General features: G+C 38.4%; 1 non-coding gene across 1 annotated transcript; it reads left to right on the top strand.

Moving 5' to 3' along the window:
* The first annotated feature begins 551 nt into the window (after positions 1-551).
* Positions 552-659, top strand: LOC122274841. Its single transcript, XR_006228383.1, has one exon. It is a non-coding gene; the product is annotated as a small nucleolar RNA R71 (small nucleolar RNA).
* The last annotated feature ends 12,608 nt before the right edge of the window (positions 660-13,267 follow it).

Below are 13,267 nucleotides of genomic sequence, written 5' to 3'. Positions count from 1 at the left end.
GGGGTTGTGCAGGCGGTTGGTTTTTAGACTTCCAGCTAAAATTGGGGTGATTACGCCACCCAGGATTGTAGGTATCAGAGAAAGGTGCAACAGGCTTCATGTACATACCTAAGGCATTACATTATTCCTCATACATCCCTCTCATCTCAGTAAATGTGGGACACTCTTGGGCAAGGTGATCTACCCCACCACACACAAAACATCGTCCAAAAGACTCTGCATGATTAGCCACGTGTGTTGGCTTTAAGTCTTTATTCTTCAACACCTCTAGCTCCCTAGTGAGCATCTCAACCTTAGCCTTTAGGTTATCTTCTTCCCTGAGATGGTAAATTCCACCACCATTTAGGTTTCCTGCAGGTTGTGACCTATTTGTGCTCTCAGTAGCACTAAGTCCAGTCCAAGTGTGAGCTTTTTCAGCAAGCTCATTGAGGTATTCTATGGCCTCATCAGGATCTTTCTGTAAGAACTCACCATTACACATCATCTCCACAAATTTACGCTCTCTAGGTGTAAGTCCCTCATAAAAATAGCTCACTAAGTGCCAATTCTCATACCCATGGTGAGGACACATACTCAATAGCTCCTTAAATCTCTCCCAAAACTGATATAAAGTCTCACTGTCCTTTTGTACAAAGGTGGAGATTTGCCTTTTTAAAGCATTGGTCTTATGTTGGGGAAAGTATTTATTAAAGAAGACCTGAGTCATCTCATTCCATGACCCAATAGATCGTGGTCTCAAAGAGTATAGCCAACTCTTAGCTCTATCCTTCAAAGAGAAAGGAAAGAACTTAAGTCTCACAATGTCATCAGTTGCATTTTGACTATGAAAAGTCGCAATTACTTCCTCAAACTCCCTAATGTGCACATATGGATTTTCATTCTCCAAGCCATGAAAAGTAGGGAGTAACTGTATCATCCCTGTTTTAAAATCCAATTGGCGAATATTAGCTAGAAACATGATGCATGATGGTGTGGCTGTGCGTGTGGGTGGAGGTAATCCTGAAGGGTCCTAGTGGGTTGATCTTCATGCTCACTCATTTTCTCAGAATTAGAAGAATTTTCAAACAAATGATCAGAAAAGTTAAACTCAGACTCTAACACAGGTCTACAAGCAAACCGAACAAAGGCATCTCTATACCTGTGCATGCAAGGTAGAGAAAAATGCAACACTAAAAAAAAACTACAAAAAGAAATAGAAAATAAAAAAAAAATGCAGCAAGCTAAAAGAGGGAATGAAGTTACCACCTTTACAAACTGTTGAAAAGAAAAACTCTCTCACAATTCTTCTACCATCTCCCCGGCAACGGCGCCAAAATTTGGCTATGCCCAAAGAATAATGCGGTAGTTGTAGCACAGCTTTGGGGTGTCGATTCCACAAGGAGACAAATTAAAAGAATAGCAAGAGGAACAAAGAAACTAAAGAAAAATATTAAATAAGTAATAGAGAACAAAGATTAATTTTAAATGTAAATTCAAGTGAAGCAAAGTGATTAACAGAAAAAGTACTCAAATTTGACAAACAGGAAAGCGTCGGGAATCCCTTGCACAAATCTGGTATTTTAATTATTCTTAATTCAATAGATAACTCAATTAGGAACTCAATTCCCGCAATTTCCAATCGGAAGGTATAGATTTATAAACCAGACTTAAATAAAATGTAACCCTTCGAAAAAATATTCACCACTTTTAAAAAACGTGAATTACTACCTCTATTGATAAAATCTAATGACGACAAAATACTCAGGAAGCGATATTGCAGCAAAAAATTAAATCAATAAAGATAAATAATTGATCCAAACATAATCAAAGAACTAATCTATTCAATAGAAAAAGCATGACTGAATCCATAAACACAATAAATGTTATGATTATTCGGAGAAGAAAACATCAACGATGAATTGAGAATGATAAAACAAAAGAGTTTTAACAATTGAAAATCAAATACATGAATTAAGAATAAATTAGAAATACCATCTAATGTGCAAGTTCATCCCTAACCCTACTAGAGAATTTAGTTACCCATAAATATACTTGACAACAAAAATCTCCAGAGAAAATTGAAGCGAACGGTGGCCATAGAAGTGATTTTTTCCTCTCTTCAGATCTACCTCTTGTGCCTCTTCCTCCCTCCATTTCGTGCTAATGATATGCTTATATAGGGTAGGAAAGAAACCCTAATGTCCTCTTAATTTCCGCATAAAAAAATTGCCTAAATTTTAGGACTTATCTTGGCAGCCACGTACGGCCTTCAGGAGTCCTAATTTGGAAATCCTTATTACAGACAAAGTTATAGCCCTTTAAGATATCTTTCCAATGCATCAAGAATCGCATCAATCTGATATGTGAGTAAAACGATACAGTCAAAAGACTAAAGTATGTCCAGACTGTCTCCTAGCGAATTTCGGACTTGGACTTCTTGTGGTTTCATTTTGTGATTTTTTTCTTTTTCTTTTCTTCCAAATTGCTCTCAAACCCCATGAATGTCCTCCTTTGAATTTGACTGGGCTTGAATTTGACTGGGCTGTTTTAGGAAGAACAGAGCAACACTAAGTAAAAAAGGAGGAGAGGCTTGGTTCGGCTAGGGGGAGAGCACTGCACTAGGCAGTTCGAGTGGGAGCTTCTCTTTCATTTGACTAGGGGACCTATGGAGACGTTGGAAGGGAGGATTGATTTTTTTGGCTTTTGAGAGAGAGGCAGCAGGCTTTTGAAGGAAAAAAAATGCAAGGGGAGCGACGAGAGGGACTAACAGGGAGTGAAAATGGAGAGAGGATTTTCATTTTTCTGTTTCAGCTATGGCTGGATCTGAGACGTAAGAGAAATAGGGACTTACGGACTGGAGAACATCAAACGGAAAGGGACCGAATGAACTGGGCTCTGTTCTCTCTCCATTTTTTTTTCTCTCTTAAGGCTAGTTTCTTGTGTTGATTTAGTATTTTATTTTAGTTTTTTTTTTTCATGGACAATGTTTATTTGATTTTCTTAGCTCTTGTGTTGAACATGGTTGGCTAAATCTTTCGTACTAAGGTTAAAGGTGAAATCTAATGGTTTAGACATTGTTTTTGGATCAACATTGAAATTTATTTTGTGAGCTTGATCGATTGAATAATTTTATTATTAGATATTTGATTATTTATATATTTATTTTGATTCATTGTGATTTCCGAATACAGTGAATGCTTGAAAAAATCTCTGTGATATTCAAATGAGCTTGTGAATGTTTTAACTATCAATCGTTCATGCTTAATCATTAGTGACTATTCCTTTTGACCTTAAATGCTAAATCTTCCAATTAAATAGAATCATTATTCTAGTTTAATTGAAGTAAATAGATCGAAAACAATATTATAAATTATTAGACGGATCCTCAAAACTTTAGTCATTCTCCATATCGATTTATTTTATCATTTTAGTTTAATTCTGTTACTTTAAAAATCTTCATCTCAGTGATTTTCTTGTCTACTTGATTGCACGTTCATTTTAGTAATTTTTTTTCTTTGTTTGAGTTTATTTTTTTCATCATATAAGTCAATCTCGGTGGATTCGACCCTGTTAGGTACTGCAACACCTGTATACTTGTAGGTAAAATTGCACTAAATTTTTGGTTCACTAGTTTAAGTCAAAGTTTAGGTGCAACAATAGACTCGTATGCTTCATGACATATGTTCGTGCTATATGATGTATATTCATGCTTGTGACATATGACAATATGACATGGTATAAACATTGTAAATATAACAAATATTTAATTGAAATATGATTCATTTGCATGAAATTTTCTAGCTAGCATATTATCATACATTAAGAGTAAGTTAAAAGCTAACTTATAGAGATCCTTGGATATATAAGTAGAGCGGGCTGATATGAGAGATATTCTAAGGTTAGAAAATCTTATTTAATTAAGAGAAAATCATAACTCATTACTCCTTGTGCAATATTTGCAAAATTGCCCCTCAACTCTTGGGAATTATATTTCTAATAATTGCAAACGACCTAATTTTACCAAACTTCACATATTTCATCTTTTCACAAACTTCAGATGTGGCCAACCTAAAAGAGCTTGGAGAAATGGACTATTCCAAGCAAAGATTCCAAACCAAAGACATGGCCTCCAGGACCAGCTCGAGTGTACGTAATTACTCTAAGAGAGGCAGATGCTAATGCACCAAAAGCATATAGAGCAAATGCCATTTCTGGTATTTTTCAAGACCTATGTATTGTTAAGTTTAGCTAAAATTGATTGAATTGCAATTGACGATATTATTGCATTATTGTCATTATGGGGGTAATGTCAAGACGTTGAGCTTTGTAGCTTGTATGCTATTGGTTTCAAGCAAGTCACTTTTTAGTTACTGTGATTTTCGCACGTGTAGAGTTCACAAGCCGAATTGTTACCCTAGTGGTAAGAGTAACAATTCTCAATAGGAGTATTACTATTCATATGTAACACCCCACTTAAAAGCTTCTTAGGGCTTGGCCATAGTAACCATGATGACCCTAGCTAAGTAGAAGAGGTGATTATTAAGAAAAAAGAAATTTTGGTTGAATTGGCAAAGAAGCTTACATTATCAACTTAGTATATTGAGAAAATTCTAGTGTAATATTGATTTTTGAGGAAAGAAGCCAATAGGCCTAGAGAAGAATGACAAGTGGCAATGATGGGCTAGTGACTTGGTTAAAATACTAGATGGATTTGGGAAGGCCCAAGAGGTTGGTTTAATAAGGGTCCTATCTTATTAGGTAAGAAGAGAAACTAAGGCTTAAGCCCAACTTATTAGACACAATATATGAGGTCAAACCTAGTAAGCATAAGGTTATTGGGCCCAACATAGTACGATTCAAGAGTATTGGCCCAATTGAGGAAAGACCCAAAGTTGGGACCTAACTTAGCCGACTATTGAGGCCAAGGATAAGCCCAATAAATCTGGACATGAGGCCCATACAGAGGTTCACCTTGAAGCCCACACATAAAGGATTTAATAGTTGGCCCAACAAGACCCAACACTCAAAGCCCAAGCCATATATTTCTTTTCACTCTTCCAAATGGTATCCGCATCCACCATATCATTGGTTTCCATTCTACCCAAGCTTAAACTACATGCCCCTCGGGTTCCCTTTCAACCACAGTAAGGCTTCAAACTTGAGTTAAGATTACCATTCATCTCATCCATGAATGGTAACTCAAAGCATCATGAATGGCATAGTTTTCTTGAAACCCTTTTGTAATATCCCACTCCTTCTTTCTTTTATATTTACGAGCCTCGTTCTGCATACCGAACCTCGATAGCATGTTTTAAAAGATATCAAGTGATTTTTAAAGTAAGCCCAGTGTTTTAAAGCATTCGAATATTTTAAATGTCTTGAAAATATTTATATGAGATATTTCCAGTGTTATTGGACTAAACTTGATTTTAAATAACACAATTATAATATTTTTGAAGAGCTCCAAAAATATTATAATTGTGGAAAATTATTTGATTTTAATGATTTTAGTCATTTAAAAATATTATGAGATTTAAATTATGTTGAAAACTCTAAATTAATTTAAATAATTTTATTTGCTTCAAGTAATTAACAAGACTTCATCATTTTAATTAATGATGAAGGAATATTATTTTATGATCTTTAATTTATAAAATAATATTTTATCTTAATTTCTCTTAGTGTCTTAAGTTAAATAAGTATTTTCATTCCTTACAGTTAGATCATTTTGTAGATCATATGAAGAAGGGCCTCAATTAAATATCCAAGCTCCCTCACTTTTCCCTTTTCCCTCTCTCTCCTCCCTTCCCCCCAGTGTGCACAACAAGCCTCTCTCTTCTCTCAATTGTGCTTCTCCTTCTCCAACCCGGTGTGTCCGCACGCCGACCAGCCTCGCCGCCGCCGCCGCCGCCAGCGTGTCCCCCTCACGTCAGCGAGTCCAACCCCACCAACGGTGAGCCCCACGACAGCTCCCTCTCTCTCCTCCTCCCTCTTTCTGAAATAGGTAAGAAAACCCATTTCTCTCCTCCATGCACCGTCGTACGCGGCCAACTGGGCCACCGAGCTCCATCATCGGCTCCACCACCTCGCTAGCTCCACTCCCATGGCTTTGCAAGCCACGGCAATGCCTCCTTCCTCCTCCATCACACGCACACAACTCGTAGGCAAAGCACGAGTTCTCCACCGTGCGCCACCATACACAACCTCCAAGGCCACCGCGCCACCATCACCGTGATCCCTAGTCATCGATGAATCCCTCCACCACATCCAGCCTCCCTCTCCATCGGATCACCCCACACATGCACCCACGAAACCCACACGAGTTCACCCCTTCAGCCAGGGTGTCACCACTGTACACATCCACCCATGGCCTCCAACAGCCATAGGTAGCTTCCCCTGGCCACCCTCTTCCTTCCTCAACTACCCATGCCCCCGATCTGGCCTCCCCTTCACGAAGCTCCTCTTCAACCCTTTTTGGATGCACCATTTCGAGGCCACCATGAGCCTCCCATGGCCACCCTTACCAGATCCACCAACCCACACACCCAAACAACCACCATACATGATGAACAGCCACTGTACATGGCCAACTACCACCGTACATGGTGTTAGCTGCCACCCACGAACCCCTTGCCATGTCGGAACCCTCGCTCAGCCCGTATCTAGTAACCAAAACCCTAGGTCCAATCCCCAAGTTAGCCCATTCTAAGGTAACGACCGTGACCCCTACTACCCAAACTAGTGGCTTCTGATGCCACTGGCCATGCGGACAACAAGTAACGCACTGGTTGACCCCGATGATGGTATAAACCTCTCTCCCTTGTTATTTATGTTAAATGTTTGTTATTGTAGAGTTTTCCTTGTAGTAAAGTGTTGGGCATAGTTGTGGACTGTGCTGTGAAGTGTGGCTGTGAAGTCTGTGCCGTAGTTGAGTGTTGGGCATAGTTGTGGACTGTGCTGTGAAGTGTGGCTATGAAGTCTGTGCCGTAGTTGTGATGTGGTGTAGTAGTGTGAAGGGAGTACACATGGAGTGTACTCCATGAGGTGAAGCGATACACTGTGTGGCGTGTTGCGAAGAAAATGATGGTTGCGTAATCGAGGAGCGTAGAGCATGTGGTGTAGTGTCTGGAATTGTGGAATAGTGTCCCAAAATAACTGTGATGTGGCTTGTAGTCCGAGGTGATAGGTGTCACCTTGTAGCTGACTAATGGCTGAAAGTATGTGTGAAGTGGCATAATAGTGTAAGAGTAGCGCAGCGAAAGCATGACGGGGGAATGTCACGAAGTGACATGGTTAAACAAGCAGTCGTGCTTGTGATGGGTGAGGCGTTAGTGTAAGAATGATGTAACGGGATGTGAGGTGATGTGACAAGGTCACGATGTAGCTTGGGAGTAGTCTCAAGCTATGTGAGGCGATGGAGATGTAGTTGTGAATGGAGCCCTATCATGTCAAGTGTTGGGATGAACTTGTACAGGGCCGGGAAGTAGGAAGGTTCTGCTGATCGGATTTGAATAGAAGTTGGTATCGGAGTATGGAGCTTGTTTATACAAGCGGGCATTCAATAGATTATAAGTTGATATTAGGTGACAAAGGGGTAAGGTACATGTGCCTCTAGCGAAACACGTGTGCCGGACGAATTTACCATATAAAATGGGTAATTTTTCCCAAGCATGGTCGCATGATGTTTAAGCCTCAGAGTTAACTTAAAGCCACGTGGCGTGTATGGATGGGCATGAGGTTTTGGTGTGAACTAAGATGCATGGAGGTAGTGATGGGAGTATTGTCTAAGATTGGGATGCATGACTCTGTCGATCAGAATCATGCGTCAGAACGTGGTTAATAAAAGGATAAGATGAAGGTCTCAGTGTCTTAATCATAAGGTTTTAACTTAGTAAATAGCACGTAAGAACATGGGTTAGAAGAGAGTGTTCCAAGCGAAGTGTAGTTCTATTTCTAGTTTAGTTACTTATGTACTAAGATAGAAAATGATGTTAAGGTTATGTGTATGCATATAGGTTGCCATTTGACACGCACATGAATGGACTGCATGAAATGAGTATGGCATAGAGTCCAAGTAAGTATTATGTCCATACTCTTCTACAGTTTACTAAAGATATGAAAATGAAAATGAAATGTCTTTCCTTTACGATGCTTTATGAAATGACACAGATGAGGTTTTATGAAAGAATGCTAAGTATAACTTTTCAAGCATAAGTATGTAACAGCCCGCCTTGGCAGCCCATATTTATGCACCCCAAGTATGTAAGTGTATGCATGTGAATGGATGTTATACGTAGTAAGTACTGGATGTATTTTCACGAAATGAAATGCGAGGCTGATGCCTCATGCTTTAAGCGATGCTTTAAAGAACGCCAAAAAAGCGTTTAAAATGCCCTTATGGAAGATGATGCTTTAAATGATGCCATGAACTGATGTTTTAAATGATGCCATGAAAGATGATGTTTAAACTCATGCTTTTAAATGACTTTTATGAATGAACAAACTGAAGGATAGAAAGAACTACAAAAGACTAAAATGAATGAAAGGACTGAAAACTTTAATGTATGAAAATACGTAACGGCCACATGAATGTATGAATGGGTACCAAAGGACTAGATTTGGTAGATTGCAATGCTGGGTAAGTAGTACTGGTAGTGTACCCAGTACTACACCCTGACAAAATGGATTCCTAACCAATGGCCATGGGCGGAATCAAGATCCAAAAGACCACTAACCCTTGCATATGGAGCGTAATAGTGTGCTACGGCCAATGAAAGTGATAAGAAATAATGTATGCATGTTAAGAAAGAATACATGTATGGTCAGACTCTTTAAGGAAAGAAGGCAGCAAGACGTGAGGAACTGTTTTACAAAAGAAAAACTTTTTTTTTATTGAAAATCCCCGCCTTGTAACGTTTTAAATGAATGAATGTCTATGTATTGTATGTATGGAATGATGAATGCATGACTGAAAATTTAAGTTGTTATATTTTAACTATATGAAGTAATGCTAACGAGTCATCTCATTTTAGGTTTTATGCATGCCCTCCCAAGGACAAGATGAGCATGACGCATAAGGACGGACATGGCCCAGGGGGAAGAGAATGAAAGCCTAGGCATAACATTTGTATGAGGAAAATAACATGTCATGAAAAGTTATTGTTTTTTTAAAGATGAATGAAAAAAAAAATATTCTCTATAAAAAAATGTGCATCAAAGTTTTTCTGAAAAATGTTGAGGAATATGGATGGGAGACAAGGATGGATTTTTCTGCATGCATCTCATATTTATCATTAATCATGCATATCTTATCTCTGTGCAAGTTAGTTATTTAACTTATTGAGATTTCAAGGAATCTCAATATGGTAGTCCCACTACCATTTTACCTCGAATGGTAAAAGTTGTGTCAAGATTGATATACGATGAATAGGATGAACCGTTAGCTTTAGATGGTTGAGGCCCAACCCTGAGTGGAAGCTAGATTTGATTTTAGTGATTATAGCAATGGCTCTATACAACATAGAGAATATGAGAGCATTGATTTGACTAGGAGACTTTGATGCATTAATTGTATTAAGGAGATTCTATCTCCCACTTTATGTCTAAAGTTATGTGGATCTCTTAAGTGAGGTAGTATCTATTATTGTTAATAAATCCTTTGGGAATGTTTAGTTCATTCTAGCATGAATTTTTTTATAAGTTACCGTTATTCTGATGTGATTATTTCATACTAGGATGCATTGCATATTAATTGTCATAAATGGGAATATGTAATCTCGTGTTGTATGTCTTAACTCTCCAAGTCTTCGTTCCATCCCAAATTGTGACATGGGGTGTCACATCATACCAGTGTAGGCATAGAATACCATTTAGAAGTACAAGGAAGGATATTGAAGGTTGATTAATAATTGGGAGTAATTGGAAGAAACACTAGCCTTATTAGAATTCACTTATGATAATAGTTTTATCCAGCCTTCATTAGATTGTCTCTGACGAGGTGTTATATTTGTGGAGACATAGTTTGCCATTATATTGGAGCCAAATATGGGGAAAATGAAACCTTTATCTTGGGGATTTACGTAAACAATAGAAACATACCCTTTTGATTAAAGTCAGAATTAGAAATAAGTCTTCATAGATAGAAGAGTTATGCCAACCATAAGAGAGCGAAAGCCTTCAGTTTAGATTAGTGCCTGATCAATTATCGAGGTACCACCTATGAGGAGGAATGATTTGTTTTGGTTATGAAGGTGTAAGCTAGTTCTAGGTAGATGGAATTCCTTGAAGAAATAAAGACGGTGAATTAAGTTGTGTATGGATTAAAATATTTCCAAGTTGAGTTACAAGGACACCTGAAGTTTTGGATTTAGGAAGTATACTCGTATGACCTAATCTAAGTTATAGAAGAATCCCAATGTCACTCGTTGAGTTGAGAGAGAGAGTTAAGGAATGGCACAATCTTAGTGGTAGAAATATATGTAGTGAATAACTCTTTGAGTAGTAAGGAAATAAGTGACTCCACTTAGGCAAGGATTCAATGTCCTAGACAGTTAGCCTAGAACTTGTTAAGTTTAGGCATTAACTTTTGTGAGTGTTATATTCTCCTTTTATAGGGTACCTGTTATTTTGTATGCTCTTGTGATGGTTATATATATAGGAATGGTATAGGCTATGAGAGAATGACCTTGCCTCATAAGGAGTGTTATCCACCTATTCACCCGACCATGTGGATGGGTCGAGATAGCTTCAAAGTGAGGATGGCAAGGGATGGAGCTAAGTCTAGTCGAGCAATAGTGGAGTGCACCGTAGCCGCCAACCCTGAATCCACGACGTTAGGGTCATCAATGTTGTCTACTCACTGAAGACGACTACTCATGGAGGGTCAAGTACATGATAGTGACAAGGAGGAGGTCGAGCAACACTTTGGCCTAGGACATTTTGGCAACGAGGCATATGATTCTAATGATGATGCATTCTACTACTTGCCTCAGCATATTGTGCCGATGGAAAATCGACTCACCCCCACCCGCACTGACTAACGATGATACGTCTAGTGATGGACAATAGGCTTGGTGATCAACATGTTCTCCTTAGTTTGGTATAGTTGTTTTAGTACTTGCATCGATTCCGAGAACGAAATCTTTTTTTTAGAATGAGAGGATGTAACAACTCGTCAGAAATTCAACGAAGGAATTTATTTAGGCTTTAGAAACCTTGTGAAGACCCCAAAAGTTTTTACAAATCAACTCAATCGCGTAGGCTTTAGTCCATTAGCATGCCACCCACTATGATGTTGACCGGTGCAAAACTGCAAGTGCACAGTATCGTAGTTTTATAGTAAAGTAATAAGTAGAGTATCGTCCTCAGGGATTGGTACCTTACTCTTGCCAAATACCAAAATTTTACTAATCTCAATTCTATCTAGAGGAATCGCTAAGGTTTTTGTAGTAGCAAATAAAACTAGATCAACTCAAGAGAAATAAGCAAAGAAAGTAAAACTGATGTTTGAAGATCAAATTTAATAGGGAAGAAAACTTCTAGGAAATCGATTTCACCATAATCCTTCACTATGCTTTTCTCATCCAGCTAATTTAACTTAAACCTCTTTTGTCTATTAGCAAATCTCTAATTCATCCAAAAGCCTCTTTCGATAGTCAATTGGAAGTGGTTCTAGTTTATCAATTCACACAAGAATATGCAAATTAAATAATCAAGAACGCAATAAGACCAATGATTTAATTACTACATAGGTTCATACAAGTCTTTCGAGCTCTATACTTACCTATGCTGAAATATCCAAGATCTACCCTATGATTCCCTCTTTCGATAGCAAATCACAAGATTAATAATCATCTAATCAATGGCCAGTTAAGTAGAAGCATTAAACTCAGAATAAATCAGATAAACAAAGAGAGAATTTGCATTAAATTAGCATGGACAAACAAGCATAGTTCGGAATTAGGTTACATCGTTTTCCTAGAAAGAAGAAAATTTAGCTCATGCTAGAATTGGAATTCAACATAAACGAATTCACCATAATTGTTCTGAGAAGATGGGAAGAAGAAAATAAACACTGAAAAATCCTCCTTGCAGCCTCAACTGGTCGTCAAAAGCTCAAGGGAACGATTCAACGCCTTTCTCCCGTCCGTGCTCGTGTATGAATCCAACGTACGTGCAATAGATTGGAATTCCGTCTCCAAAACAAATGATTTGAATCCCTCTAGCTATGTTTTTCTCTCCCAAAGAGTGTTCTCCAGTCAAAAACCGCGGCTCTAGAGTGAAGAATGGCCTTTTATATGGTCCCACGGCGGAAAACCTAAAATCTGTCAAAATACGATGTTCGCTCGAGCGGGGTGTCGAGCGCGCGTCGAGCGTTCGACTCTGCCTGATTTCGCTCGAGCGTCCTATCGAGCGCACATCGAGCGTTCGACTCTGCCTGATTTCGCTCGAGCGGCCAATGTCTCCGCTCGAGCGATCTTCGTTTTTCAGCAACCTGCTCGAGCTCCCTGTCGAGCGGCAGTCGAGCGTTTGAATCTGCCTGAATTCGCTCGAGCGGCCAAGAGCCTCCGCTCGAGCGAACTTGTAAAATCTGCAATATGAAATTTTGCAAGCCATCAAATACCCCCAAACTTACAACTTTGTTTGTCCTCAAACAAAAAAGAAAAACAAATGATAGTTTAGGCAATATCAACTCGACCCCAAAGAGAAGTATCATCATTCACCAAACTTTTATGAATTTAGATTTCATCTCTAGTATCTTACTCTTTTAACATCAAAGATAGCAAGAAAATCAATCAAAAATTTTGCAATTTGTCAAGCAAGAGTTAGGCGTTTATTTCAACCTAAAGCTAAGACCTTGAGTGGGTGTGTGATATAGTCAATTTAACCTCAAACCACCTGCAAACTCAGATAAAAGTAGAACAACCAAAATCAGAAGAATTCTCTTAAAACTTAACCCCATAAGTCCAATTTTCAGAAATCCTCTCCACTAATGTAGTCAACACCAAAATCAAAGATCAAAAGGTCTTTATTAAGGTTGTAATGATAGGCCACAGGGTGAGGGTTAAGAAAGAACTGGATATGGGAAATTAAATCAAACTGGGAAAATACTTAGTGAAAAGAACATTAAAAGAGAAACTCACATGATTCAAATCATAGCTCTTTCTTGGCAATATGCTCATACTTGTGGCATTAAAATTGCTGTAATCACTGATGTAATACCAACACTTCCCTTAACAAAATTTGAGGTAATTCACATTCCGCTTGGTGACTTCTTTTTCTTTTCTTT

This window comes from Carya illinoinensis, chromosome 8 (assembly GCF_018687715.1).
Source record: "Carya illinoinensis cultivar Pawnee chromosome 8, C.illinoinensisPawnee_v1, whole genome shotgun sequence".
Taxonomy (NCBI): domain Eukaryota; kingdom Viridiplantae; phylum Streptophyta; class Magnoliopsida; order Fagales; family Juglandaceae; genus Carya; species Carya illinoinensis.
Note: the sequence above shows the minus strand (reverse complement) of the source record. Positions and strands in the feature narration are given on the sequence as shown.